The sequence below is a fragment of the Cydia strobilella genome, chromosome 8, assembly GCF_947568885.1.
Source record: "Cydia strobilella chromosome 8, ilCydStro3.1, whole genome shotgun sequence".
NCBI lineage: Eukaryota > Metazoa > Arthropoda > Insecta > Lepidoptera > Tortricidae > Cydia > Cydia strobilella.
In genome coordinates this window covers 18378694-18406336 of record NC_086048.1, presented here as the reverse complement: position 1 = coordinate 18406336, position 27643 = coordinate 18378694, and the positions used below count along the sequence as shown (strand labels likewise).

The window sequence follows — 27643 nt, the reverse complement described above, 5'->3', positions numbered from 1 at the left end:
GAAATTGCCTGTAATCGATATCGATAACACTTGATGTATGTATGCTAGTATTGTATGTATGTATGCTAGTATGTATTTTATGTATTTTAATCTATAGTGTTATTTCTTTTTTAAATATTAATTTGTACATCCTGTAAGTTTGTCTATCTGACCTGGCTATAGTTTTCCACTCATCTACTCGAAGGTTAGCTGGAAGAGGGATAAGTTCGCCTTTGTACTTCCATTACTGTAATTTATTTTTGTAAACCTGTGTTGTGTACAATAAAGTACTACTAGTAGTACTTATACTTGACTCGATAATTAATTAATCACTAGCACTGCAGCATTTGACCCCGAAAAACCGGGCTAAAGACATTATGATCCACATCAAAAACTGTTTTAAATATGAAAGCGCCCCGGATTGTAAAGCTCGAAATAATCTACTTTTGAAATTGTTGAATTTGAAGCTAATTGCCACTGAGAAGGATGAAGTCGTAACATACAGACTCCATTGTGGTATAATGATGTCTGGAATAAACGTCTGGAAATTTGTCACTGCAATAGGTAGGTACCTAAATCTTATTAAAATGTGAAATTTTCTGTGACTGTGATCTTATTAAGACTCACACGAACGTAGTCGCCGCCATACAATTGAATTACACTCTGATTTTATAACAACATTTTGAAATAACATGAAATTTGACAATCAAGGGGGCCCCCTCTTCTTCCATCCGCCTCCCGGGCGAAAACTCGTATAGCGGTTAACGGCTATGTATGATAAACCCTCGTGAACGTCAACTGCCGCTCCGTTGGTGGGTTGAGGAATAGCAGCCACCGAAACGCGTAACACGGTCTTTCCACCGCGATACAACAGGCTGACGATTTGTTTTATTAACAATAGCATCTAAACTTTCATCTGACAAAGTATCAAGCGGGAGGCGATGACTAAATTTTTTTTATAGAATTGTTTTGCTACCATTCTCCAATCCACCAACGGAGCGGCAGCTGACGTTCACGAGGGTTCATCATACATAGCCGTTAACCAATATACGAGTTTTCGCCCGGGAGGCGATTGGTCAAGGAAACCTGTTCCTGGCCCGCGGTCTAATCTGGCCAGTCTCTCAAAAAGGAGTCCAAGTTATCCCGCCATCGCTGACGAGGACGAGGAGGAGAAGACATCCAGACCCACGTCTGGTAGACTGGTGGCAGCAACACTCTTAACTGTCCATCGGTGGATCTTATGCCTTTTGTAACAAGTTTTACGAACTGTCAGTGAACACTTAATAGTGTGGGCGATGGTACTAGTTTTCGTTTTTTTTATATATAATAGCCTGTAGTGTCCCACTGCTGGGCAAAGGCCTCTCCCTTTGATTTTCACGACTCCCGTTGTTGAGCGGTTTCCGGCCAGTTATTAGTGAAGGTGTCTAAGTCGTCCGGCCATCTCCGCCTGGGCCTGCCACGTCCGCGCTTCTTTTGCGGCATCCACTTGGTGGCTATACTAGCCCACCTATCCGGATGCATGCGGCAGACGTGACCTGCCCAGTCCCACTTCAGCCTAGCGGTCTTCTCCCCTACGTCAGCTATGCCTGTTCTGGAGCGCAGTATAGTGTAGTGTTTCGTGTAGAGTTTTCGTTAGTTTTAGTTAATTGCATGAGATCTCAAGTATTGAATTCTATTTAGGTTGATAATTATTTTTCAACTCCTGATCACCTGCGGTGTCAGCAATGTTGCATTTTTATCACCTGTAACTATGCCTGTCACTTTCGCACTTACATATAGGTACTTGTTAGAACGTGACAGGCATGGTGACAGGCGATAAAAATGCTACCGTGCTCAGCCCGCTGTTTTACAATGTATATTAAAGGGGCCCACTGACTATCAGTCCGCCGGACGATATCGGCCTGTCGGTTAGAACAAAAATTTGACAGTTCCGGACAACTGACAAGCCGATATCGTCCGGCGGACTGATAGTCAGTGGGCCCCTTAACGGCCTACTAGCCTATTAGGTAGTTTAAATAGTCCTCCATTTTATGAGATAAAGGTGTGACACATATTCATATAGGCCGTTCCTGATGAGCAGCGCAGGCCGCTACTAACTACTAACGTAGTTTCACATGGCCGGCTCGAAATACCCTGGTGCGGGTGATTTTGTACGGGAACTACTAGTACTGGTGGCAAAGTAAGTTGAACAGGGAGTTTTAAGGCGTTACCCTCATCTGGCATAACATTGTTTCAATTTTTTGAACATGCAGATACTTCTGCGAGCGATACTCCAAATTTTATATTAAAGGAAAAAATGGAAAAGTTACACTTCCGGCGGGATTTGAACCCGCAACCTCCGCAATCCGTGCGTTGCTCTTAACCAATTGAGCTACGGAAGCCTACCGGAACCTTTACCTTTACGCCACCCTAAAGGCGTGTATACATAAGGGAAGGAATGGAAAGATTTGCAAGGTTCGGGTAGGCTTCCGTAGCTCAATTGGTTGCACGCACGGATTGCGGAGGTTGCGGGTTCAAATCCTGCCGGAAGTGTAACTTTTTCCATTTTTTCCTTTAATATAAAATTTATAATATTGTTTGTCAGAAATCCATGGTATAATAATATACTCCGCCTGGTACTCTATTCCGAGACTCGCGAACCACGTGACTGACACAAGCCTACGTCATCGTGAACCTGTTAACAGCATGATGACGTAGGTATGTATGGTATAGAAAGGATGCCAATCTCTTATGGCAGAATTGTTGCAAAAGTGACCGCTTTCAGCTTTAAATAATAGTTCCTAATCTCTCCGGTGGCGCTAGTTAGGCTCTGGGACATGAGTATAACATGAACATGAAGGCAACAAATAACCCGACCAAATTTGGTTGTTTTTGGTAGTATTTCGGTGTATGGTGGCGCCGCCTAATTACTGTTTTTTGATGGACACTTTTCATACATAGTGATTTGGCTCTTTTATATAGTCTCCATGGACGTAGGCTTGTGTCAGTCACGTGGTTCGCGAGTCTCGGAATAAAGTACCTTGATTTTATTATACCATGTTAGATTTCCATTTCGCATAACATGTATCGCATAAGCACTATTAGTCGAATTATAATTTTTCATAAATATTACTTGGCATTACCATAGAGTAACTTATACTAGAGCGGTACTGTCATAGTAAATTTCGTAACCCCAGTAAATTTACTGCCATCTGTCGACACACTTTAAAACTAAAAATGAAGATTTATAAAAATACGATAGAATGTATTTAAATATAGATAAATGATTTTTCTTTTATTTGCATTAATTATTTTTATGATTTTGACCCATGTTCTTTCACTGATATGCGTTAAAATTGTTATTATTAATATATAAAATACTTCTATTTTACCAATAAAAGTTTGATTGATTTGATTGATTGAAATAACAAACGAAACCGTCAACGCCATCTATACGACTGTAGGTCAAAACTAGTAGCGCCCTCTGAACGAGAATAAAATTTTCTTGATTTTCGAGGCACGTTTTTTCCTTAGACTGTATCCATCTATTACGGAGTTATATCTATCTTTGGCATTACTATTACTACGGATACAATACATTTTGCAGCATATTATTTAGCAGAAGATTACTGCTGCCGACTTTCGTAAGCATAATTTTATGTGCCATAATCATCTTGCAGCATACTCTTATTATGGCATAATGATGAAAAGTGGGTTAAGAGGGAACTGCGACCCCAATAAAATGAAACCTGTGCCAGAGAAAAGTCCACGTCCACGTATTGCATAATAAACTATCAATGTTACACTTTAAACAATATTTATGAACAAAACACAAACAAACAGGCCTATTCGAACGTGCACTGACATCAACCGATATTAGAAATCTTATCAGTTAAATAGCTGTCATTGACGCGTTCATTTCGCTCAAACTTATCCGCAAGTATTAGTGTGAGTGAGACGCCCGCGCGAATGACAACAAACTAAAATGATTCAAATTGGCCTGATACCTATTGTCGAGATGATTTCGCCATTTTTAAATTGAACCGAAAATTAACAGCCATTTTTTCGCTGACGGTACTAAACCAATCTGGCCACGGCGCGTCACAGCCCGACGGTTCCATTTCACGGATAATTCTTCAATTAGCTGCACTGCAAATATGACATGCGGCCTGATTAGTAGGATTAAAATATTTAAGTACATAATAAAACTTACTAAGTATGCACAAAAACCCGTAGATAAAAAAATTGACCCCGATCGCCGTCAACGGGCAAGGTTTCTAGAAAGCTGGCCGATTTTTTATTTATTTAGGAAACAAACAGTCACATACAGATAAGTTTAAACTTGCAGATATACAATTAGACCTATAAGTTCGTTAGTTAGTTAGTTAATTTTGTCGCTGGATGACCATATACATACAGACAGATGTTACATTTATATATATGTCATTATTTTCTGATCATTTTTCCTGTGCGGATGCACAATATAATTTGAAAACTAATATGGTATTTTATTGAGTAATTAATCCACGGAATCTCCAAGAGATTCCTTTAATTCAATCTAATTGGACCTTGACTATCGACAAAATGAACCCTCTCAATTACACCACATTTATTGGCTTAAGTTTACAGCGACAAAGTACTAAAGTGGGTACTCAAAACATCCACCGATGGACGCTCCATTACCAAACTATTCATTGACTGTCTAGTAATCTGCTTTGCTGTACTAATGGCCGTAGCCTGGTCGCCAGATTCAATTTGGACAGTTTAAGCTAAGTACTATCTGGGCAGCCGAGCTGCCTACAAAACGAAATTAAAACGTTAGATATGTTTAGCTTCACCGACGTTTTAAATGATATTCTTGTATAAGTAAGAAGGTCGGATTGTCGGTTGTCGATAAGGTTGATTTCAAATTGAAGCTTTATGGAAAAAACGTCTTATTGACAACCGACAATAAGTACCCTTTTGGTTGAAAACGGCACAATTAAGATTACCTAATCGACTTTTTTCTGTCTAAACTATTAGCCACTATTACTTAGTCCTGTATCTCCCGATCAGTATCGTTGTCGTATGCATGAGTTTAAGGGGCCCACTGACTATCAGTCCGCCGGACGATATCGGCCTGTCAGTTAGAACAAAAATTTGACAGTTCCGAACAACTGACAGGCCGATATCGTCCGGCGGACTGATAGTCAGTGGGCCCCTTAAGTTTAATTTCTGTTTGTTATGGCTATATGTACTTTATCATCTACGTAATTGAGGTTTCCCTTTTCTTACGATTTTTTTTGTTTATTAAGTACCTACTTTGTAAGACAAATAATTTCGATTATTTTTCTTAAAGTATCATGTCTATACCGCAGTTTATCCTCTGATCTTTGTAGTAGTGTTTCTAGGCTTCAAAAAATCTGATATTTGCCAGGCTTAAAATAAATATTTGATAAAGTCGTGTCGTTCCCCCACCAGTCGCCTGAATTTCCCCTTTACAATATTCACCATGCACCCAGTCGCTTGAATTTCCCCTTTACAATATTCCGCCGTCACAAACCGAAGACTGAAGAGCCTACTTTATATAGAATGTATATGCAATATAATCTGTTGATATCGTTACTTTATAATTATGAATGAATCAACAATTAAAAAAAACTTTCCCTCTAACAAAAACATAAAAACTCACTAATGTTGTGTAAGCCTATTTTTAATAAAAAGTTGTAGCTATGAAATAAAACTATGAAAACGGATTATATCGCGTATATTGAATTTATAATACATCCCGAGAGAAACGAAAGAGTTCGAAACGTCGGGATGTATTATAAATTCAATATACGCGATATAATCCGTTTTCATAGTTTTATTTCATGAGTAACTATCGCGGTAACCGAAGACAATATTAAGTTGTAGCTACCTAAATTCCTACTAGATCGTCAAAATCCCGCCTGTAATCTCGGCTAAGCCACGTCTCCTAAACGACATACGTCCTAATCTGCACGTCGTCAGAATATTGGAAAAATGTTTATGTGAGCCACCGTGTGAATGTGTTTGCATTTGCACTCTATTTACTCATGGGAAATTGTGGGGCTACGTACTCGACACGCCTGTGCTGCCTGTATGGTCAAGATAGCAAGTGTGCACAAATTTTAACCCAAAACTTGCCAGTGTATCTAATAATAGTAATAATATACCCTTTTTATAGCTCTTTTTGTATTTTTTTTAATACAGATTTTTTTGGGTTCCATACCCAAAAGGTAAAAACGGGACCCTATTACTAAGACTTCGCTGTCTGTCTGTCTGTCTGTCACCAGGCTGTATCTCATGAACCGTGATAGCTAGACAGTTGAAATTTTCACAGATGATGTATTTCTATTGCCGCTATAACGCTATTTTTGCCGTTGCCGCTATTTTTTGCCGTTTTTTGCGTAACGGCACGGTACCCTTCGTGCGCGAGTCCGTCTCGCACTTGGCGGGTTTTTTCATAGAAATTTGACATTAATGATGACATCATCGCACTTTATCATTGCAAATGCCATGCAGAGTTAACTTGGTCCAGCTCTAAGAACTTTTGTTTGAAGTCGGTTGAATTTACCTACTGTGGCAGTCTACACGTTTTTCATAGAAGCCTACACCAATTAATGAGCTGTCTACGTTATGTCTAGCCAGACTAGCATAACAAAGACTATAATGAGTTTCCGGGTATCCTACTAGATATACCTATTCTTCATTGGAATTACTGATTGTAGTTAGGTAGTGTTTCGCGGTAAAATCGGAAGTAGGACGCTTAGAATAAATAATTGTTTTAACCTTCTTTTTAAGTTTCTGTACCCAATGGGTAAATATGGGACCCTATTACTAAGACTCCTTTGTCCGTCTATCCGTCTGTCTGTCCGTCTGTCAACAGGCTGTATCTCATGAACCGTGATAGCTAGACAGTTGAAATTTTCACAGATGATGTATTTCTGTTGCCACTACAACAAATACTAAAAAGTACGGAACCCTCGGTGGGCGAGTCCGACTCGCACTTGTCCGGTTTTTATTATGTTAACCATTACGGTGGCAAAGTAGCGCATCTAAGAAAAACGGGACACCACTACAGTGTTTCCACTTTTTAATTTCAACTCTTTTTTGCCAGACTGTAAGCCTGTAGGTTGCAATATTTAGTATCAAAATCGCTTAGCCGATAAAAAATTCCTCATAAGTTCAGGGTCAAACGTCTAGTAATATTACACTTGCCATCAAGAAAATAAATTTCACTGTTATTTAAGGTGTTGTTATATGACACTCCGCTTTTTAAGATTGATTTTACAAGTATGTATCAATCGTTACCTTAGAGCACTTATGGTCTAAGCCCTTACATTTCATTAAAATGTCAAAAAGGCCCTACGTGTTGGCTTCGGCTCGGCGCACGCCTCCCAAAGGTCCGGAACACCATTGTTCCGTGATGGGAAAGACATAGAAATAATAATAATAAAATATCATTATTTATTTTCACCTCACAACGGACAACATAGGTACATTTAAATCCTCTGCGAGTTGTGGGAGACGAGTACGAAATGAATGTAAATCTGTAATACAGCTTTCCTGGCCCTCACTCCGGAAAACGAGTAACATTAAAAAAAAAGAAATCAAAACTAAAGGAAATTCTAAATTGCTTGGTAATGTATGTTATGATGCAATATAGAATTATTTTTATTATTTGTTTTTTTTTCCTCTCTATATAATATGTTATTGTGATTTGAATACTTCAATAATGTAATTTTACTACATTGAAACTTATGTTAGGGCACCGAGTGTACGAACCGCAGTCTGAACTCACGAACTTCAATTTAAAAGGCTCACGTCTCAAGCTCGATTAGACTAGATTTTCTACAGTGTCCTAGTCTACATGAAAAAGTATCTCCAATATCACTTTGATTTATTAAAACACCACCAGTAGCAAGCAACAAGTGCTGTAGTTGCAAGTCTAAGCCAATTAATGAGCAGTATCCATTACGTCTGCTGCATAATGCAGCACTCGAGATGCAACTTGAGCGGATTTCCGGTCTAACCGGAAACAGGAAACACTATAAAATTAAAAATACACAACTAAGGGCCACTTGCACCATTCATTAACTCGGGGTTAACCGGTTAAACCTGGAGTTACCATGGTTACCAGTACAATTTGACACTTAACGGTTTAATCGGTTAACCCCGGGATAGTGGGATGGTGCAAGTGGCGCTGACACTAAATTAAAAAACACAAAACTGCATATGAAACATAAAAAACAATCAAAAATATTAAAATACAAATGTCAATAATTATAAAAATCATTTTATATTAATGTTACTATAGAATTCCCTTAACGTAAAGAATGCCTCGTCAATCAAACAACAACCATATACATATAAACATCGAACCTAACTAAAAACTACTTTATTGGTTAATTTCAACACATATTTATAACAAAATATATACTTAGTTAGCACAAGAAAACAAGAATCAAAAGTCAACAACTACGTCAATCATATTTGAATGTCATATGCCGTCGACCAGGATCACAGTAAGAAGGTTTATACTACCGTGAAATGGGGTGAGTAGGGTTCGCGGGGAGAGTTGGGTTATGAATGGGGAGAGAAGGTATGAAAGGAGGGTGAGCTGGGATTTTAAGGCTACCGCTATAATAATAATGTATTCCAATTCAAAATGGAGCTATAGTAATACTCATAATAAAAAAAAAATCGATCAAACAATCTTCCAAAATCGCCTTTGTATGAAAACTCATCTCACCTCAATTACGAGGGACTACGGGGTGAGGTGGGATTTCCTGTTTATCGTCAAAGTTATGAAATGGAACTACCCAAAATAAAATAAAAACTAAAATACAAACGTCCGGAACACTTATAATATACACCATTCAGTTTGCATATGTAAAAATAAAATATTATCGAGGTTTGAATGTCAGTTTTCTTCCTACTCACCCCATTTTACGGTACTAGAGAGAAATTAAACCTCTAACAAGAACAAACCCTTTTTCGTAGTTGAAACAAAGTTACTTCTGTTATTTATTATCCACATTAATAGTGCTTCATCCAATTTACATAAGTTAATGAACAGTTGGAAATTCCGCATTCATTAAGTTTCTAAAACCGTCCATTTATTTAAAGTTTCAAAAGGTCGCACTCGAAAAGTCCTCGTTAAGGTCATTAATTCGTTTACCAACTATTGGATTCTGCGGTTATATCGAGACCACGAGGATGTCTAAAAGACATATGTGATTTAAGGGGCCCACTGACTATCAGTTCGCCGGACGATATCGGCCTGTCAGTTAGAACAAAAATTTGACAGTTCCGAACAACTGACAGGCCGATATCGTCCGGCGGACTGATAGTCTGTGGGCCCCTTTAGTGCATAGATTACGTAATAAGTACAATTGAAGATACGCCGCTTTCAATCAGAATAAGTTATTTGCATCCAAATGCCGTTACTTACTTACTTACTGCTGTGGCGCGACGACCCGAAGTGGATCTTAGCCTCCGACACCAAAGACCGCCACCTCAAAGCCGTTTCTGTCCAGTCGACGGCGCCGAGTTCGCTGAGGTCTTTCTGCACTAAATAAATAAATATTAGGGGACATCTTACACAGATCAACCTAGCCCCAAACTAAGCAAAGCTTGTATATGGGTGCTAGGCGACGATATAAATACATACTTATATACATAGGAAACACTCATGACTCATGAGCAAATATTTGTGTTTATCACACAAATAAATGCCCTTACCGGAATTCGAACCCACGACCATCGGCTTCACAGCAGGGTTGAACTTGTGTGGACCTAGTAAGGAGGTTTTATGGTATTTAATTGTGACATGGTCTATCCAGATGCTAAGCAAAGGCCTTTCCTAATTACTCTCCACTCTGCAATCATGAACGCATACTCAATGTATTTTTTTTAACCTGTTAGTTCCAGTGGCGATATTCTGGTGTTTACTCGCCACTGAGACTTTTTTACATAAGAGTTGCGTATCAGGGTTGATAGTGTAGAATCTGCGCTTTGTCTGTTACAACCCTTTTCTAATAAGCCATATGAAACTACCGCTAACGACATTTTCTGAAGCCTGAAAATTACTAAATTCCATTAAACCAATAACTTTCACCATTAGCCACCAATAGACATACCAGACTTGTTGAAAAGGGCTTAAGCGACGTAGTTTTTCGAACAAACTAGACCCTTTAGCGGAGCGATACCGGGAAGTAATTGGCGGTCGTAACGTGCGACTTCTGAACACATCCCAGAGCTTATAATTAAGCTATGTACGTATACAAAGCAGCGTATGTAACTGTACATAATTAAGCATTAAAATCTCATGTTTTTATGAAACTCGCTGAATACACATTCTGAAATAAACCCACAGGGTAACCCTTAGAGCGTTTTCACATTGTCCGATCCGCCCGGGCGCCATCTTTAGCGGTCGCGCACATTAGGCCAGGATTACACTTGTAAGTTTTACTTACGTAAGTAGGGACAAAGCTATTTGCTAGAATGAGATAACGATATTCATATCTCATTCTGTAGTATAGCTCTGCTGTGTCCCTACTTACGTAAGTAAAACTTACAAGTGTAATCCTGGCCTTACAACAAGCATTATGCCTACACTTAAGCACACAAACAAATATTATCGGCCCGACAGCTGACGGGGGGCTCCGACATGTCTGAATTTATCGGAAGCACCTTTCCGATATCGGAAGTCGGAAGGCGCCTATGACAAAAAACAGCTGCAGGACAGTGCCATTGGCAGTAAGTCCGCCTTTTTTGCGTTATTTATCGTTTTTTCGGGTTAAAGATATTTTATTATTCTCAAAAGATTTTTTTTAGTATAATGATTTATTAAATGCATAAATAAATACAGATAACACACATACGAGTATATCTTACATTTACATACAAGATATATACAGTGGTACTACGTAAACGATATTAATAACTAGCTTAAATCTAAAATAGGCCCTTGAGGCATTGTACCAAGGATGCTGGCGGCATTTCCTCGCTGTATCGCAATGCTGATACGTTGTGCGAGGAAGCCGCCAGCTCTTCGGTCACCAGTTACGTCAACCAGACGCTTCGTGATTTCTGCAAACAACTTGTGAACTCTTACATTTTACTTCCTGCCGACATCCGATATTAGATCGGACAATGTGAAAACGCTCTTACAAGCTGTACCACCCCATGCCAATCTCAAATAAAAACCCTGATATATCTCGGAATGCCTCATGCCTTCCGTGATTCCAAACGTGTAAAGAGCTTGTGGCGCCACTGTGCCAGCGCCACATTTTATCTCATTTAGTATGTATCTCATTTCTTACTGTATCTGTATTAGACCCGTTTAGTTATCCAATTTGCATCACCTTTGCCAATTTTGATTCGCACGACGCGCGACCAATCTGGACCCAGCATCATACGCAGGTTACCCCTGTTTGGGCGTGCGACTACAATTTAAAATAACTAACGGCCCGATTCTAACAATGCTTCTAAGAAGTCACAGCGATACGATACCGATCTGCTTTGGTTGAAGAAATGTCACTTATGACACTGACAGATCGATTTCGTATCGCTGTGACTTTTTAGAAGCATTGTTTGAATCGGGTCTTAAGATGGTTAATTTTCGTTTTGTATCGCTTTTCTTGCTATATCTACTGTCTACGATCAAAATATATCCGCGTTTATACCTGCTGTGTCTTGAATAGCTCTCGCTTGTACGTACATGTATTAGAGCGAGCGAGACGGACGCGCGAATATTAACTAACTGACATCATTCAGATAACGTATTGATGTCAGTGTTTGTTCGAATTGTCCTGTAGGCCAGACCGGTCTCCAAGGAGTTACGGAAAGCATGCAATGGGAACGCTTGGGCTGAAACGCTGAGATACGGCCCGATAAGAATAGGACACTCCCTTCTGACTGAGTGGAACCGATGATTAAGTGGCTTCCGTATGGGTGTTTGTATCGACTTTTTTGGGGTTCCGTATAGTCAATACAACCTTTATAGTTCCGTCATGTACGTCTATTTGTTTATCGCATAGATGTAAGTAAAGGGAGGTAGATATGGCACCAGGCGCTCGATCGTGAGCCATCAAATATAGGTTCCGGAACCTATATTGAGTAAGTCGTACGGCTGACGATGTGTCTAGATTGTCACAATCATCTGATTCTACTAAATATTGCCTGCATTTTAGTTTTGCTAACTGTGAACGTCACGCGTCTATTATTAATGAAAGGTCATTGGTTTATCGGTGCCAACGGAAGATAACGAAATCAGTCAGTTTTTTATCCCTTAATAAAGGCACTCGTGTGACTGGCCAAATTAACTTCTTTGATCTCTGATTTTTTTGCTCTCAATTTCTTACAAAAATATAAAACTAATCAGTGTGGCTACCACCAGTTTGGCACTGACTTAAACGCTAGCTTGAACGTAACTTACTTTCTATGCATCTCGCTCGTACAGACATATTAGTGCGAGCGAGATGTATAAAATAGTTATTTGTTATACAAGGGTGCAAAGTTGTATTTTACCCGCGAGTGTTTTAATACACGAGAAGTAAAATACATTTGCACCCGTGTGTAACACAAAACTTTTCCCCTCACTATAGCGAGGAAAGTGCAACATCCACAGGCGTTAGATCATCTTCATCAACTGGAATCACTCATTTTTTTACGATATTATAACAAAAAACTGCAAATTCTGTACTTTTACGTGAGAAGTTTTTAAATAAAATTTTTGTTGACAATGTTGACATTTCTGACGTATGAAATGTCAATGATGCGTTTTGAAATTGCATCGACTTAACTTGTGCGTTCAGAATTATATTAAACATAATTATTAAAAAACAAACGTTTATTATGGAATTTTAAGGTTTATGACTTAAAATCATTAAATAAAGCTAAATCTGGTATTTTTTATTAAATTCTCAAACCATTTATTTAATGATAATTAATATCGAACGAACCATTATTATGAGCGTTTTACGTTTTGTTATCTGTCAAGCTACTTAAACACGCTCCATCCAAGGTCAAATTACTTTCCCCACTAGTGGATAAAATGCGTTTTTCCCCACTTGTTTTAAAGGATAAAAGACGGCTTTCCGAGCTAGTGAGGGGAAAAGTAAATTACGTAGACGTCGGCGTTAAAAAGATCGCAAAACTTTCGACGAGAGACGCCGTGCCGTTAGACCCATTAGGACATAACTTCAACAAACTACAGTAAAGTTTTTTTCTGCTGTTGCAGAACACGTTAGTGTTGATCTTATATTAAATTGACTCTCTATCTTAGAAAATATATTTTTGAAACCAAAGGAAACTGGCATCGAAATATTGCGGCGAATATTTTTACCCGCCAAGTTACAAATCTGTCCTTTTTGGCATTTTCTACTTTATACAGTAATGCAGCAGCGGCGTCATTACTGCGGCAGCAATATTGCAGCGCGACAATATTGCCAACTGCATGGCTACCGAAAATTTTGTTTATTACATTTCTGTCAGCATTCACCGCATTATTGCTGCAGCAATGCTGGTGCGGTCTAAATCAGAACTGCACCTAAATTACCTAGAACATGTTGTACGTAGGCATAAGATCCATTAGTTAGTTATTGAATAATGCCTGAGTACCTAGTTCTGATAACTGGGCTTCCGCTAGTTCTGCTTAAAGTAATCTACATAGTTGCCAGTTTTACTAAGTGGGTTCCATTTACGTAGCTGGTAGACACTGCAAATGATATTGACATACAGTAGAACCTCAATTAAAAAGGCTTTGCTTTCAGATATGCTTAAATCCTAAATAACACTAACCCTACTTATAGTGTTGTGTTCCTGTCGGTGAGTAAGGTTGCCTTTGCTCAACACGGGTGCGGAGTGTTAGGGTCAGCAACGCGCATGTAACTCCTCTGGAGTTGCAGGCGTACATAGACTACAGAGACTGCTTTACATCAGGCGGGGCGTATGCTTGTTTGCCAATGACGTAGTATAAAAAAACATGAATGGTCTTAATTTGTTTTTGGCTTTTAAATAATTAATCTTTGTCTGTAGAAACTGAAATACATGTCATATACAAAGGAAAAAATGACCAAAGCCTCCAGTGTCCAGAGCTGGAATCGAATTAGCGTCCCCCGTTTACCGGACAGGTGCCTGAACCGCTCGGCTATCCGGTCACGGTGGCATGGGTCGAAATTTCCAAGTATATGACAATTTCCCGAAGCCTTGTGGCGCCCCCTAAAAAAAAGAACAAATGAAAATATTTTCATAGAAAATAATTTAATTTGTTCTTAGTCTTTGTGTGTAGAGTTTCCCCAGAAGATTACCCCATATCTTAAAGTTGACGTAACATAAGTAATAGGAAGTTATGACAGCAGAAATGCACCTAGATTACCTAGAACACTGTTCGCATAGGTTCCATTAGTCAATGATTGAATAATGCCCGAGTAGTTCCGATAACTGGACTTCCGCTTAAAGTAATCTAGTTGCCAGTTTTACTGAGTGGTTTGTATTTAGCTGGTACACATTGTAAACGATATTGGCATGCAGTAGAACCTCTATTATCTGAGTTCGGATACTCCTCGATAAAAAACGCCTATCCAAACTTAAATATTATGGAATTAGTCACGTGACTTTGTGTAGCATGTCTCATACCGATTGTCAAATTGGCTAGGCCCCCTGACGTGTCAGTGACATACGACGCTGCACCAGCAACGCTGTAATAATAACGCTGCCACAGTCGCAATCCGAATGTGACTTTTACTAAACCACTCTTATTTTGCGGAAAAATTTCATGACCACATCACTACATAGTATAAAACAAAGTCACTTTCCGCTGTCTGTCCCTCACTATGTATGCTTAGATCTTTAAAACTACGCAATGGATTATGATGCGGTTTTCACCTGTCAATAGAGTAATTCTTGAGGAAGGTTTTAGTGTACCTATAATTTGTAAAGGTTTTGTGTAACCCGTGCAAAACCTTACATTCTTAAAACAGCCCTTATTTGCCCTCTTCCAAACTAAGGCGTGAAGAGCGCATAATATCGGTCAACCCGAAGTGATTCCACCGAAATGAGATTTTTTTATCGACTTGCGAAATAAGTTGGCAACAGTTGGCAGCAAGTTTCGTAATTTCGTAACTGGGACGCCACTTAGCGGCAGATGATGGACAATATCTGTAACTTTTGTAACAATGTTTTTATGCACATAATGAGCTTGAATTTTTATATTTAAAATTTCGACTCAGATTCAGATTCAGAAATTAGAAACATTTATTGTTTAAACTGTGTAGGTACAAGAAGTATAGGCCCTTTTCGGGCATACAATTTATTTTATCTTAAACTAAGTAATCTTAAACTAAATTTTAATATATTTTTTATTTATAAACGTACATTAGTAAACCAAACATTAGTAGCGAGTGACTAAAAACACGCGAGTGAAACCGCTAAGTTAGCTAAGATACATTAGTAAAGTTCACACGTCAATGTCTTATAACTAAATTCATATAATTTATAAATAAGTGTTGCATATTATTACTCTTGACTAGCTCTATTTTATTTGTATTACAATTTCTAGTAACGAAAACCAGCCTACTAGTTCAAAGTACTATAAGTATGGTCGACAACTTCAAGACGTAATTAAGGCGATAGTGGACGACTCACGACCAGTTCTCTTTACAAATGTAGTCCCTACTTTCTACTTTTTTCCAGCTTGTCAGCCAGTGAAAGCTTTTTTGTAAGAAAAAAGCGTCTGGATTAAGTAATAGTTCGCTGGTTTTACGATACCAAGGAACCAGGAGGATGGTAACGAACGTGGGTGGAACCCAAATATAATACGTGCGGTAACAGTACTTGTGCCATAATTAGACGCACGGCTCCCAAAGTTTTAATTGTACAACTTAAAATTAATAGCGCAGTTAGCTAAGATATGAGTGCCGGGAAATCTAATAAGCAATGTTAGGTAAACCGTATGTTTTGACATTTAGATTTTATTCTAGAAAGTTTCTATACTAGTATTTTTTATACAATTTTGGTGTCTGACGATCCTTTTGTGAAATTCTTATTATTAAGTTTGACATATCGATTCAATTCAATGTCTTTAAGAACAATAATAATTGCATCAATAAATTGCTCTGATATTTTACATTAAGGTAATATTTGTAAGACTTGACAATTTAAAAGTGCTTGTTGCTAGGCCTATTTGAATAAAGAATATATTGACTCTTGACTCTTGCAACTTCCGTGGTTATTGTTCAATTTATATTTAGTCACTGTCTTGAGGAGAGACCAGGACTAAGTCCTACGTATCTTCGTATTTTTAAACGACTTCATAATTTCAAAACTAGGAGGCGGAGGTTTTTAATTCGGTTATATGTATAAGTATATTTTTTTAAAGTTTGTTACCTCGGAACTCCGTAATTTCTCAACCGATTTGGACATATAGCCATAATATGTACATATAGGTAGGTGTTGTATATTATGTGTGTTAGTTCATAATTTCCACTCGCTTCTTCTTAAATTGCGATAAACTTAAATATAATACTGCACAAACTCAAATATAATACTGACTCACATATATATATATATATCATATAATTATATATATGACTTAAATATATGACTGCCTAATCCTTATTTACTGGATTGGAGAAATCAAACATGTAGCACTCAGCCCCCCCATTTAAGACTGTGTATATTTGTATGTAAACTAACGTAGCTTTTAAGTACATTTATAACTAACATCTATGGAGTCTCAGTGTTTCAAGAATTTATTATTTTTATAATAGGCGGTAAAGCATTGTGTCGATTAAGGCATTTTAAAAACTCATTGCACTATCATTAATCTATCCTTGAACAGTCTTCGCTTATCACAAAGGCTTAACACGAGATAAAAACTCGGATTACAAGCTGAGCCTTATAATCATGTCGACCTAATTGCATATAAAGCGTCTCGGGGGCTAAACGGGTGTTGATGAATAATCAATAGCTTGTTCGCATGCAAGCGTTGATGAGCGACGTGTATGGACACTCAATTATCGAAGAAGCAATACTGTAATAGTAAACTGTTTAAGGTAGCTTGGTGCGCCGAGGCCAGGAAGATAGCTAGGGAGATTTGGCGCCGGTTGAGGGACAGGGGCTGCGACGCCCAGAATGGCTCTTATCTGGACCAACAAATATATTCAGGCATTCAGCGTGGCAACGCCACTGCATGCCACTGCATATTTGGAACGTTTATGCCAGATAGCGGTGTTCTGTATTTTCTGTCGATTTAAAGGATAGACAGTCTTCTCCGAGACCACGGGGACAACGCCTTCCTCGAAACGTCGGAGGTAATTTAAAAACTTATACGCGATTAAGTTCCATTTTTGGATTTAATAATATTTAAAAATCGCGAGTTAAATAAGCATTTCCGAGCATAATAATAGGTATTTAAGAAACACAAAAGAACCGACTATATACAAAAAATAATATGCCATAACTTTATGGATTTTAATCATATCAGTTTATTAGCATTTCCTCTTCATGTTTCCGATAATCGGTAAATACTCGATAAAAACAACCAAATCAGTAGTAAGACTAGTATTTTCCATAAAAGAGGGAAAATGTGGGTCTGGATGACGATACCTGGAAATAGACTAAACAAATTCAACCCAATGCGTCGAGATTTAATTCTTGGTCTCTTGTGTGATTAAGATAAGGATCATGACCGAATTTTTAGTCATTTTGCATTTTTTCATGAATGATTTTTTCTAATCTATACAGCACAACATAACGATTTTCTCTGCCGATACACATAATGAAAGATTAAAACTATCTAAAGCGACCGAAACATGTACGACCGTTCGAAGTTTGTACATATTAATAAGGTCGTTGCGTAGGTGTTCCTAATAATTACTTATACGAGAGGCGCCGCTGATGAGTTCGGCTCAATCTTTGGTAATGATGTTACAACGTCAGTTGCTTATCGTTGCTTACGTATTATAGCTGGGGAGACGGCGATGCTAAATGTGTACTTACTCGACGTCGTAGAGATATTCTAAAAACTTTCAGTTTACAACTAGTACAATAGTTTTTATTTTATTTCGAATTCAGATTTATAATGGTCAACCCCAAAACTAGACTCGTTCTCACTCATGCAAGTATTAAGAATAATTGTGACATTTTCAACCAAAAGGTACCACATTCTCGCTTGTTAATAAGGTTGATTTCAAATTGAAGCTGTATGGAAATAGCGTCTTATTGACAACCGACAATAAGTACCCTTTTGATTGAAAATGGCACAATGTGTAATATACTCATAGGTATATGTATACTGTATTTATTGATACTATACGAATTTCAATTCTTATACAACCCTGACCTGTAACCTAATGTTATTAATAAATTTTCATTTTTCATTTTCATTTTTCATTATACTCGTAATACACGCCCAACATAAAGCGCGAGTGAAAAATCGAAGCACGTTTTTATGGCGTCCGTCTTCAAACCTTTATTACGTTTATGATTTTCCAGAATAACAGGAACTTGAAATTTGTAACAACAATACGTAATCATAGGTCATACTTAAACTGGAAGCTAAGGTAGTTTTCTGCGAATAACGCTGTACCAGAAGCATTTTACAACCGATGTAGTAGTACGCAGTAAACGTTAAGACTGCTTGGGCTCGTGTTTTGGTGATACAGCGGATATTTTTTTATTTGAAGTGAATTAGGCATGGACCGGAGAAGAAATTAGGAAGTAAATAGGAAGTATTTTTCGAGGATTTGGTATCGTAGCTACAAGTTTCATCCTTTATGAAAACTGTTAAATTATCGGTTTATAGCAAAAAAGTTTGAAGGTACCTACTTACCTAGTATTGTGTGTTTTTGTATGTGTTATCTCTTGCACGCCAAACAACTTGAAATAGATTTTAAAATCGCCGGGTTCTAATACTTTGATAGTCAGAAACCCTAATGCAAGTGTTTTCTATTTTGCTTTAAAAATGTACCTAAAGACACAACAACAACAAGCCGTTTATGTTAGGTACTTACATAAAGTGGAAAAAGGGCTCTGAAAATGACATTACCACAATCAAAGAATTTGCACAAGTTTTGAATGTTACCTACCTCACTAACTTTACAGAAACGACTTTGTTACCACAACAACAGCTCATAAAAGCTCTCTTTATACTTAAACGAGGGGCATTTGTTGAATTGATTTTTATTTTCGACGTATTATAATCTAGTCTCATCCGCTACTGTTGACACTGACTGTAAATATAGGTATTAGCGTTTTGAGTTTTTAAGAGTAATCAAACGTTAATGAAGTCGGGCAAAAAGAAATTGATTTGTTTGTCACAGAAGAGTGACCACATTTACTTAACAACATTTTCAGTCTGCGTTCTCATTTCGAGGTTTTCGTCTGTTGTTTTAGTTCTTAAGGGGCCCACTGACTATCAGTCCGCCGGACGATATCGGTCTGTCAGTTAGAACAAAAATTTGACAGTTCCGAACAACTGACAGGCCGATATCGTCCGGCGGACTGATAGTCAGTGGGCCCCTTTACGCCAGTTAAATGACTATGTGCAAACAAATTTCTTCTGTTCCGTGCGTTTATTCTGTTGATTACTTTTGTAGCCGCCGTGCCGGTCTCGACGACTCACTGGATACAAGGGTTTCTTAACTAAACGGTTAAATGTAGATTTGGTGGATGTTGTATGAATGATGAGAGCGATCTAGCGAACCTGAATATTAAAAAAGGTGGATTAAATTTAGGTTACTCTAATTGGCCGCGATACAAATTAAGTGGAGCGCTCCTATTGGTGCTTTAGAAAAAGCTTCCGTATACTCGCCGAGACCGCTGCATTTAGGTACTGTCTCGTATAAGATTTTTCATTACTTGTGGTAAGCACTTCGTTCGTTCGTATAGCGTAGGAAACCATTAAAAGTCTAATTGATATTGTTTTTTTTTTCAGAATCAGAATGCTTTATTTGTAAAACATAGGTATACATGGGTCTTAGGTGTAGGTATACATTGAGCACTATGTTTTGCCGGTTGGCATGCAAATGTCAAAGAGAGCGATTCTAATTAATATTGAAATGCGTAAAATGTTATCTTATAAAATAAATAAATTACAATTAAAATTAGCATTAAATTACATTTACACAGTTCGAACACAATTATAATATATAGTCATGGTTATAAATGTTATAATTAATGTTTATGTCATATGTCGTAGTCATCTAGGTATTCTTTTATGAAGTAATATGCTTATTTACTAGGAATTTGAAAAGTTCTTTTTTAAATATATGTACGTCCTGTAGTTTCCGTATGCTTTCTGGTAAATTATTATAAATTCGAGGTTCCATACCGAATATACTTTTTGAGAGAAGAGCTGTTTTATACAGTTCTCAAAAGAATGTAAACAAAACAAACGCATTTAACCGATTTGCAAGACCAAAGTGATCCCATAAGTGCTACGTGAACAAAGTTTTGCACAGAGCACAAAAAACACGTAACCTATTTGAGTTTCAATGTAATACAACTGAAGAAAACGTTTTGATATTCCTATATACTACCTTACCGTAATAAAATTCTATCCATTGCCACATTTGGTAGAAAACAGTTTATGTCAGGGATAACAAGTGATTCGTATGCGAAGGTAAACCGAAGTAGAGAAAAATATTACGGCATGCAAAATGGAGAATTGTTTCAGGGATTTGAATAAAGAGTCTATATTTGATAAGGACAGTAGTAACGTTTTAGAAAAGTAACATATCTCTGTGGAACTAGTGAATAAGGGTACAAGTCTCGGGCGGCGCAGTTGTAAAAGGGCGTAAGTTCTACGTTATAGAATAGAATAGAATAAGGTTTTATTCGTAAGCACAAACAAACAAGACATTACATAATATAAAAGAAAACATAAAATAAGATTAAAGTGCCACGAAATGGTCTCCTTACAGGTGTCACCTCATGTTGCTGGTGGCTTCCAGCGCTGATCTTCCGATGAGACCATCAGGTGAGAAGAATCACGGAAGGTAACAGACAAGAAGAAAAAAAAGACAAAATAACATACAATGAACAAATAGTTAAATATGAAAAAGTTACACAGCAAGAAGATACAACATAACGATTAAATTAATATTAGTTATATAAAACAAGCATCGTACTTATAACACTCAGTCACTGTATCGGTCCGGTCCAACCATACCTTGGCTGAACATTATAATTACATTTTTTTTTATGATGAATAAATAAATAAATAAATAAATAAATAAATAAATAAATAAATAAATAAATAAATAAGTATTATAGGACATTCTTACACAGATTGACTAAGTCCAAGGAGGCTTGTGTTATGGGTACTCAGACAACGATATATATAACATATAAATACTTAAATACGTAGAAAACACCCATGACTCAGGAACAAATATCTGTGCTCATCACACAAATAAATGCCCTTACCGGGATTCGAACCCAGGACCATCGGCTTCACAGGCAGGGTCACTACCCACTAGGCCAGACCGGTCGTCAAAATGAATAGGCAGGCGTTTGACCACGATCCTACATATGCAACTAGCACGGTAGCTTACTTATGCCCTTGTGAGTATACTTATGCCCTTTTACTTAGGTGTAAAAGGGCATAGCTTAGGAGCGGCACGAGACTTGTACCCTATTTCACTAGGGCCCCAGATCTATGTCTGGCACTAGTTTTCGTTACTAGCGAGTGTAATAAGCAGTTAAAGCTAGAAGTTTTGTTATTTTCTTTGTATATGTGGGACTTGCTCCTCCTAAGACTCCATCTGCCTAGAATACCCACTAACATCCCCTGCAGCGTTTCCGTCACCTGCCATTGACAGGAGGCGTCATGTGATCGCTAGTATTCTAACCACGACGCCTCCCCAACCGGTTAAACCTGGAGTTACCATGGTTGCCAGTATAATTTGACACTAGGTTAACGGTTTAACCGGTTAACCTCGGGTTAGTGGGTTGGTGCAAGTGGCGCTTAATAATAGGCCGCGTAGCCAAGCGATCGAAACGCCACTGTCACTGTCGCACCAATATGGAAGAGTGATAGAGAGACACTAAGCGTTTCGTTGTCGAAGCGATAGCGATTGTCACCTTGGCTAGGCCGGCAGTTTTTATACAGATGGATACCTATCCAATATTTAAATTTTGCCGTGACATTCTGCAATCCTGTAGTTTTGCGCAGAGGGATATTTTTGATCGCATCTAAATTCAAACGGTGACTGACTCGTCGAAATGCAATATTCGTGATGAAAGTGAAACGGGGCCAGCTTGTGTTTTATTCAACTACTAGGTATCTAGGGCGGATGTAACGCGGGGTCACGGCAGTGTTTGTCCTGGGGGCCGATTCAGATTAAAAAAATTGTACGGTTTTGATCTTATTTTGATACGACCTTGAAGATCTCTTAGAGCGATTTCGCATTGTCCGATCCGATGTCGGATGACGGAAGGAAGTAAAGGTCGGACAGATTTTAGTATTTTTTGTTCGGCAACAGAAATACATCATCTGTGAAAATTCCAACTGTCTAGCTATCACGGATCATGACATACAGCCTAGTGACAAACAGACAGACATACAGATGGACAGTGGAGTCTTAGGGTACGCGCTCTAGAGTAGCTCTTTGGGTACGGAACCCTAAAAACGTATTCAGTAGAAAATAGCGTTACTAAATGTCAAGTGCAACTTAAGATAAAATGAACCATTCAAGCTAAAACCTTGTTGCTAGGTAAGCTTAAGTGGATTTAAGATCATAATGCATCGAGATAACGGCACTTATCACAGTGCATAAAGAGCTCCTCACCAAACTCCATCGCAGATTATTCTCATCTCTTACCCAGTTTTGGCCTCAGTCTAAACTTTGACTCAACGGATGCCTTGTATTCGGGTCGGCTATTTTTTAGTTATTTTTCCCGTCTCCTACTATCCTGACTGCAAAGCCTACACTCCAGTTCTATCTACTGGGTGCTCCGGTGTCTCGAATGTGAACACCGATCGCATCGGATCGGATCGGATGGATGGATGGGGTGGGTGCGGGGTGGCTGGGGTTGTTGCGTAATAACCCGGTTTGCGCGTACTTTGTTTGATTTCGCGTTTGAGGCTTAGCCTGTATGAGGTGACGCTGATATACTCCACCGACTCCCTGCCGCTTAGGTTGAGTCAGCAGAGCCATGCGAGCTTACAGTATTTTGTATCAACATCGCCTTCCCCTTGTAGTCTCCTCTTCCTAGTCCTTGCTGCAGGACCTGCTAGCTGGAGTTACTCCAAGTATCAGTATCAGTAACTTTTACGAGCTAGAATAACTGTAGAAATCTGACTAGAGCTCAATAATTGTATTGTATTGTGCATTGCACCGCGAGCGACTCAACTGTACTATACTGCGCGTAGCTTGACAACGGCAAATATTGGGATGCCGCGCAAGATATTGACATTTAGAATGTTATTATAGCCAATCAAAACATGGTTACTAAAAGTTGGTTAAAACTTTTTTTTAAATACCAGGTAATTGTGTATTGGGTAATTTTCAAAGCCACGGGCGTGGCATATTTATGGAGAAGAGATAACAGTCAGTGATACGTGTCAGTCATGTGGATTATTTTTAGGATTCCGTACCCAAAGGCTAAAAACGGGACCCTATTACTAAGACCGCTGTCCGTCAGGCTGTATCTCATGAACCGTGATAGCTAAACAGTTGAAATTTTCACAGATATGATGTAATTCTGTTGCCGCTATAACAACAAATACTAAAAAGTACGGAACCCTCGGTGGGCGAGTCCGACTCGCACTTGTCCGGTTTTAAAATAACTATAATTTGCCGAAATGCAGTTTCATGAAATTAGTTTTTAGTAGCCGAGCTCGCCTGCTTTCTCTGCGCATTGAGAATATACAGCCAGATCATATGAGCCGGATAAGAGCTGCTATTAATACATGCTACACGTATTACAGTTGTGTGAGGGGCCTTAAAGATGCTAGACGCTGGATTGTGAAGATTGTGACTGATATTTAAAACGTGGTGAATATTAGTGGTTACATTTATTGGTAAAAATTGTTTTTGATAATGTAATTTTTGCATCTTACGCACACCAATAAGTGCTATGTGCACGACTTTGATTTTATGTCGCACACACACCAATCAGATGATCGACGAGGTCTATCAAATGAATACTTAAATAAATGAATAAATAGTTATTATAGGGACATTCTTACACGCGATTTCGTGGTTAGTCCCATAGTAAAAGTTGCTCAGTATAATCCCAAAACCTCACTGGCAACGGGAATGAACTTATTTTTTAGCCACCGTGTATATATGTATTTATGTATATCAATAACAAAAATCTTGTTGACAAATTTAAAACCTGTATAACATAATAAGCTTATTAGCGCTGAATGGGTTAAACATTCAAAATAGTTTCCGAACTATTCTTTTAATGAGTGCTTCAACTCGCAAAGTTAGATTAGAAATATTTTAATCTTAACGGAATCTTTCAAAGGACGTGTTCAAAAGAATATTTTTGAGGAACCTTTGGAGCTTGCAACTATCAAACCGGGTTTAATCAAAACTTGGGGCTACGTGTGCGCAGATACTGGTAAATAATAAAGGCTGCCAATCCCTACTAATAGGGGGTATTACTGCAATGTTCCGCCACCAGAATGCAGCACTAGCCCCTTTAGTAAACCATAGAGTAACTTATACATACTGTACCTTTAACAGATTTTTGACAAGTTTTCAGAGATAATAAAATATGACATTTATGCATCAAGGCGATTTGTTTCCAGAGGACCTACCGGGAAACGCGAATCCGTAATTTCGCTATCTGCCTCTTTATCGCTCGAATATGCAAGAGTGATAGAGATGTTAGATAACGAAATTTCGATTTGGCACGTCTGTACACGCGTCATGCGTCATTGTGTGAGTAAGTTGCTTAAAAACAGTATACTGAGCGGCCGGAAAACGACCGTCAATCTGATGTCGCGGGGCGAGGTAATTCGAGTCGGGGTGGGGCGGTGTGTGGCCGTTCTGTATGTTAATACGATTACTTATTCTGTGGTAACAGTCCAAAATATGCGTGACATGGCTACCGCATGGCGTTTCTACCCAACTACTATTCTACTACCCATCTGAATACCCATTCAAGTTATTTTATTCTGTTTTTATAGTATTTGTTGTTATAGCGGCAACGGAAACATAGTGAAAATTTCAACTGTCTAGCTCTCACGGGTCATGAGATACAGCCTGGTGACAGACAGACAGACAGACAGACGGACAGAGGAGTCTTACAAATAGGGTCCTGTTTTTACCGTTTGGGTACGGAACCCTAAAAAATGTCCCATTTTATAAATCAAATTAAAAAATAACAGATTTTTACATTCCATCCTTACCTTCAGCACTCCGATAAAAATATCAATAATCGTATCAGGGTACGTTAGTGAACCTTCCCCGCTTGACATTTGAGGTAAAGGTTACCGAGGGCTCTGAAGGGCAGTTATAAAGTCATTGTGCCATTCTACCAGTTAAATACTTTGTGGCTGAAGTGCACTTTATGAAAATATCACAGCTCGAATTATTGAAATGTTAACTTTCTGAGCGAAGAATAGAATTGAATAAATAGAATAGAATAGTTTTTTATTCGTAGACACACAGACGATAGACATAGGTACATAAAAATATCGGCCAAGTGCGAGTCGGACTCGCGCACCGAGGGTTCCGTACTTTTTAGTATTTGTTGTTATAGCGGCCATAGAAATACATCATCTGTGAAAAGTTCAACTGTCTAGCTATCACGGTTCGTGAGATACAGCCTGGTGACAGACAGACAGACGGACAGCGGAGTCTTAGTAATAGGGTCCTGTTTTTACCCTTTGGGTACGGAACTCTAAAAATACATAGTGAAAATAAAGTGTCACGAAATGGCCTCATTACTGCACGTTGCTGGCGACTTCCAGCGCTGATCTTCCGATGAGACTATCAAGTGAGAAATCACCGAACAGCGAGTCACTGATTCAGCTTGGACATGGACAATAAAGTCGTTGTTTTTGCTAGACAACGGACAGTGTTACGAGACTACGTCCAATACGGATATTATGGGCTACGTAACAGCGTGATAAAACGGTATCCGTCACTTTCAATCGCGCTCTGTTAAAAAGTGACGGAAATTTTGTCACGTGGATAAAATCATCCATAATAAGCCTGCAGTTTTGTATGTATATATTGTATGTGGCTACCGACAGATACACCCAATAAAACAAGACATCAAACATCAAGCAAACAATTTAAAACCATTTAAAAAAATGGCTTATTAGTAGTGTTCTACAGCATGAAATAATTTGCCGATTATGATAATAGTGCATGCATTAATTTTGTTATTTAGTTATAGGTTAGTCCAAAGATAGATATAACTCCGTAATAGATGAATACAGTCTAAGGAAAAAACGTGCCTCGAAAATCAAGAAAATTTGATTCTCGTTCAGAGGGCGCTACTAGTTTTGACCTACAGTCATATAGATGGCGTTGACGGTTTCGTTTGTTATTTAACAATTTTAACGCATATCAGTGAAAGAACATGGGTCAAAATCATAAAAATAATTAATGCAAATAAAAAAAATCATTTATCTATATTTAAATACATTCTATCCTATTTTTATAAATCTTCATTTTTAGTTTTAAAGTGTGTCGACAGATGGCAGTGAATTTACTGGGGTTACAAAATTTACTATGACAGTACCGCTCTAGTATAAGTTACTCTATGGTTAGTCTTAAGTATATTGTACGTCCATGATGGATAAACTGTTGCTCCCTAAATGTATTATTGACAACATCTCTGTACACAGTTATTCAATAAATATTATCTTATCTTATCTTTTATCATCGTCACCCAAACTGGTAAATTTTCTGGTGAAAACAACGGCCGTATAAAATGGGCCTAATGCTTTCGTATTTCCGGCTGTTCTCATCTGCAGGTCGTATTTCTCAATAAATTTTCGTAAAATTTTGTGAGGAAGTTGATTGTTTTGACATTTAATAAATATAACTATGATTTAATTTAACATATTTTCTGCCTCACCACGAGTAGCCGGAAACTTAATAGTTATAATAACTGATTATGAAAATTTACCAGTTTAATTTTCTGGTGAAAACAACAGCCGTAAAAAATGGGCCTACTTAATGCTTTCGTATTTCCGGCTGACCTACAGGTAGTATTTCTCAATCTATTTTCGTAAAATTTTGTAAGCAATTGCTAGTTGATTATTTTGACGTTTAATAAATTTCATTATGATATTATTTTAACATATTTTCTGCCTCACCACGAGTAGCCGGAAGCTTAATCGTTATAATAACTGATTATGGATTTGACTTGGATTTTGTTTTAGATAAGGTGAGGTTCGGATGTCAATTGCAGAATTGCAGATGTAAATTTCATAAAGATTTTTCAATAGTAGCGTGATGCGGCAGACCCGCTATCACTCGCTACAATTGGTGACAAAATGAGATCAAAGTAAGAAATTACATGCTTTATCCAACAGGATACCTGCGTTCTTCGAACACTATTTGTGCCATTTTCAACCAAAAGGGTACTTATTGTCGCCTGTCAGTAAGGCGCTATTTCCATATAGCTTCAATTCTTCAATTCAACAAGCTTCAATTTAAACACGACCAGCGCGATTACGTAACCTAGCGAACCTTCCGAC

The 27643-nt window shown here is 38.1% G+C and overlaps 1 protein-coding gene and 1 non-coding gene across 2 annotated transcripts in view; one reads left to right on the top strand and one right to left on the bottom strand.

Moving 5' to 3' along the window:
- Positions 1-27643, top strand: part of LOC134743410 (membrane alanyl aminopeptidase-like) — a 363156-nt gene that overhangs the window by 141201 nt on the left and 194312 nt on the right. The window lies entirely within an intron of this gene.
- Positions 2288-2360, bottom strand: Trnas-gga (transfer RNA serine (anticodon GGA)). The gene has a single exon. It is a non-coding gene; the product is annotated as a tRNA-Ser (tRNA).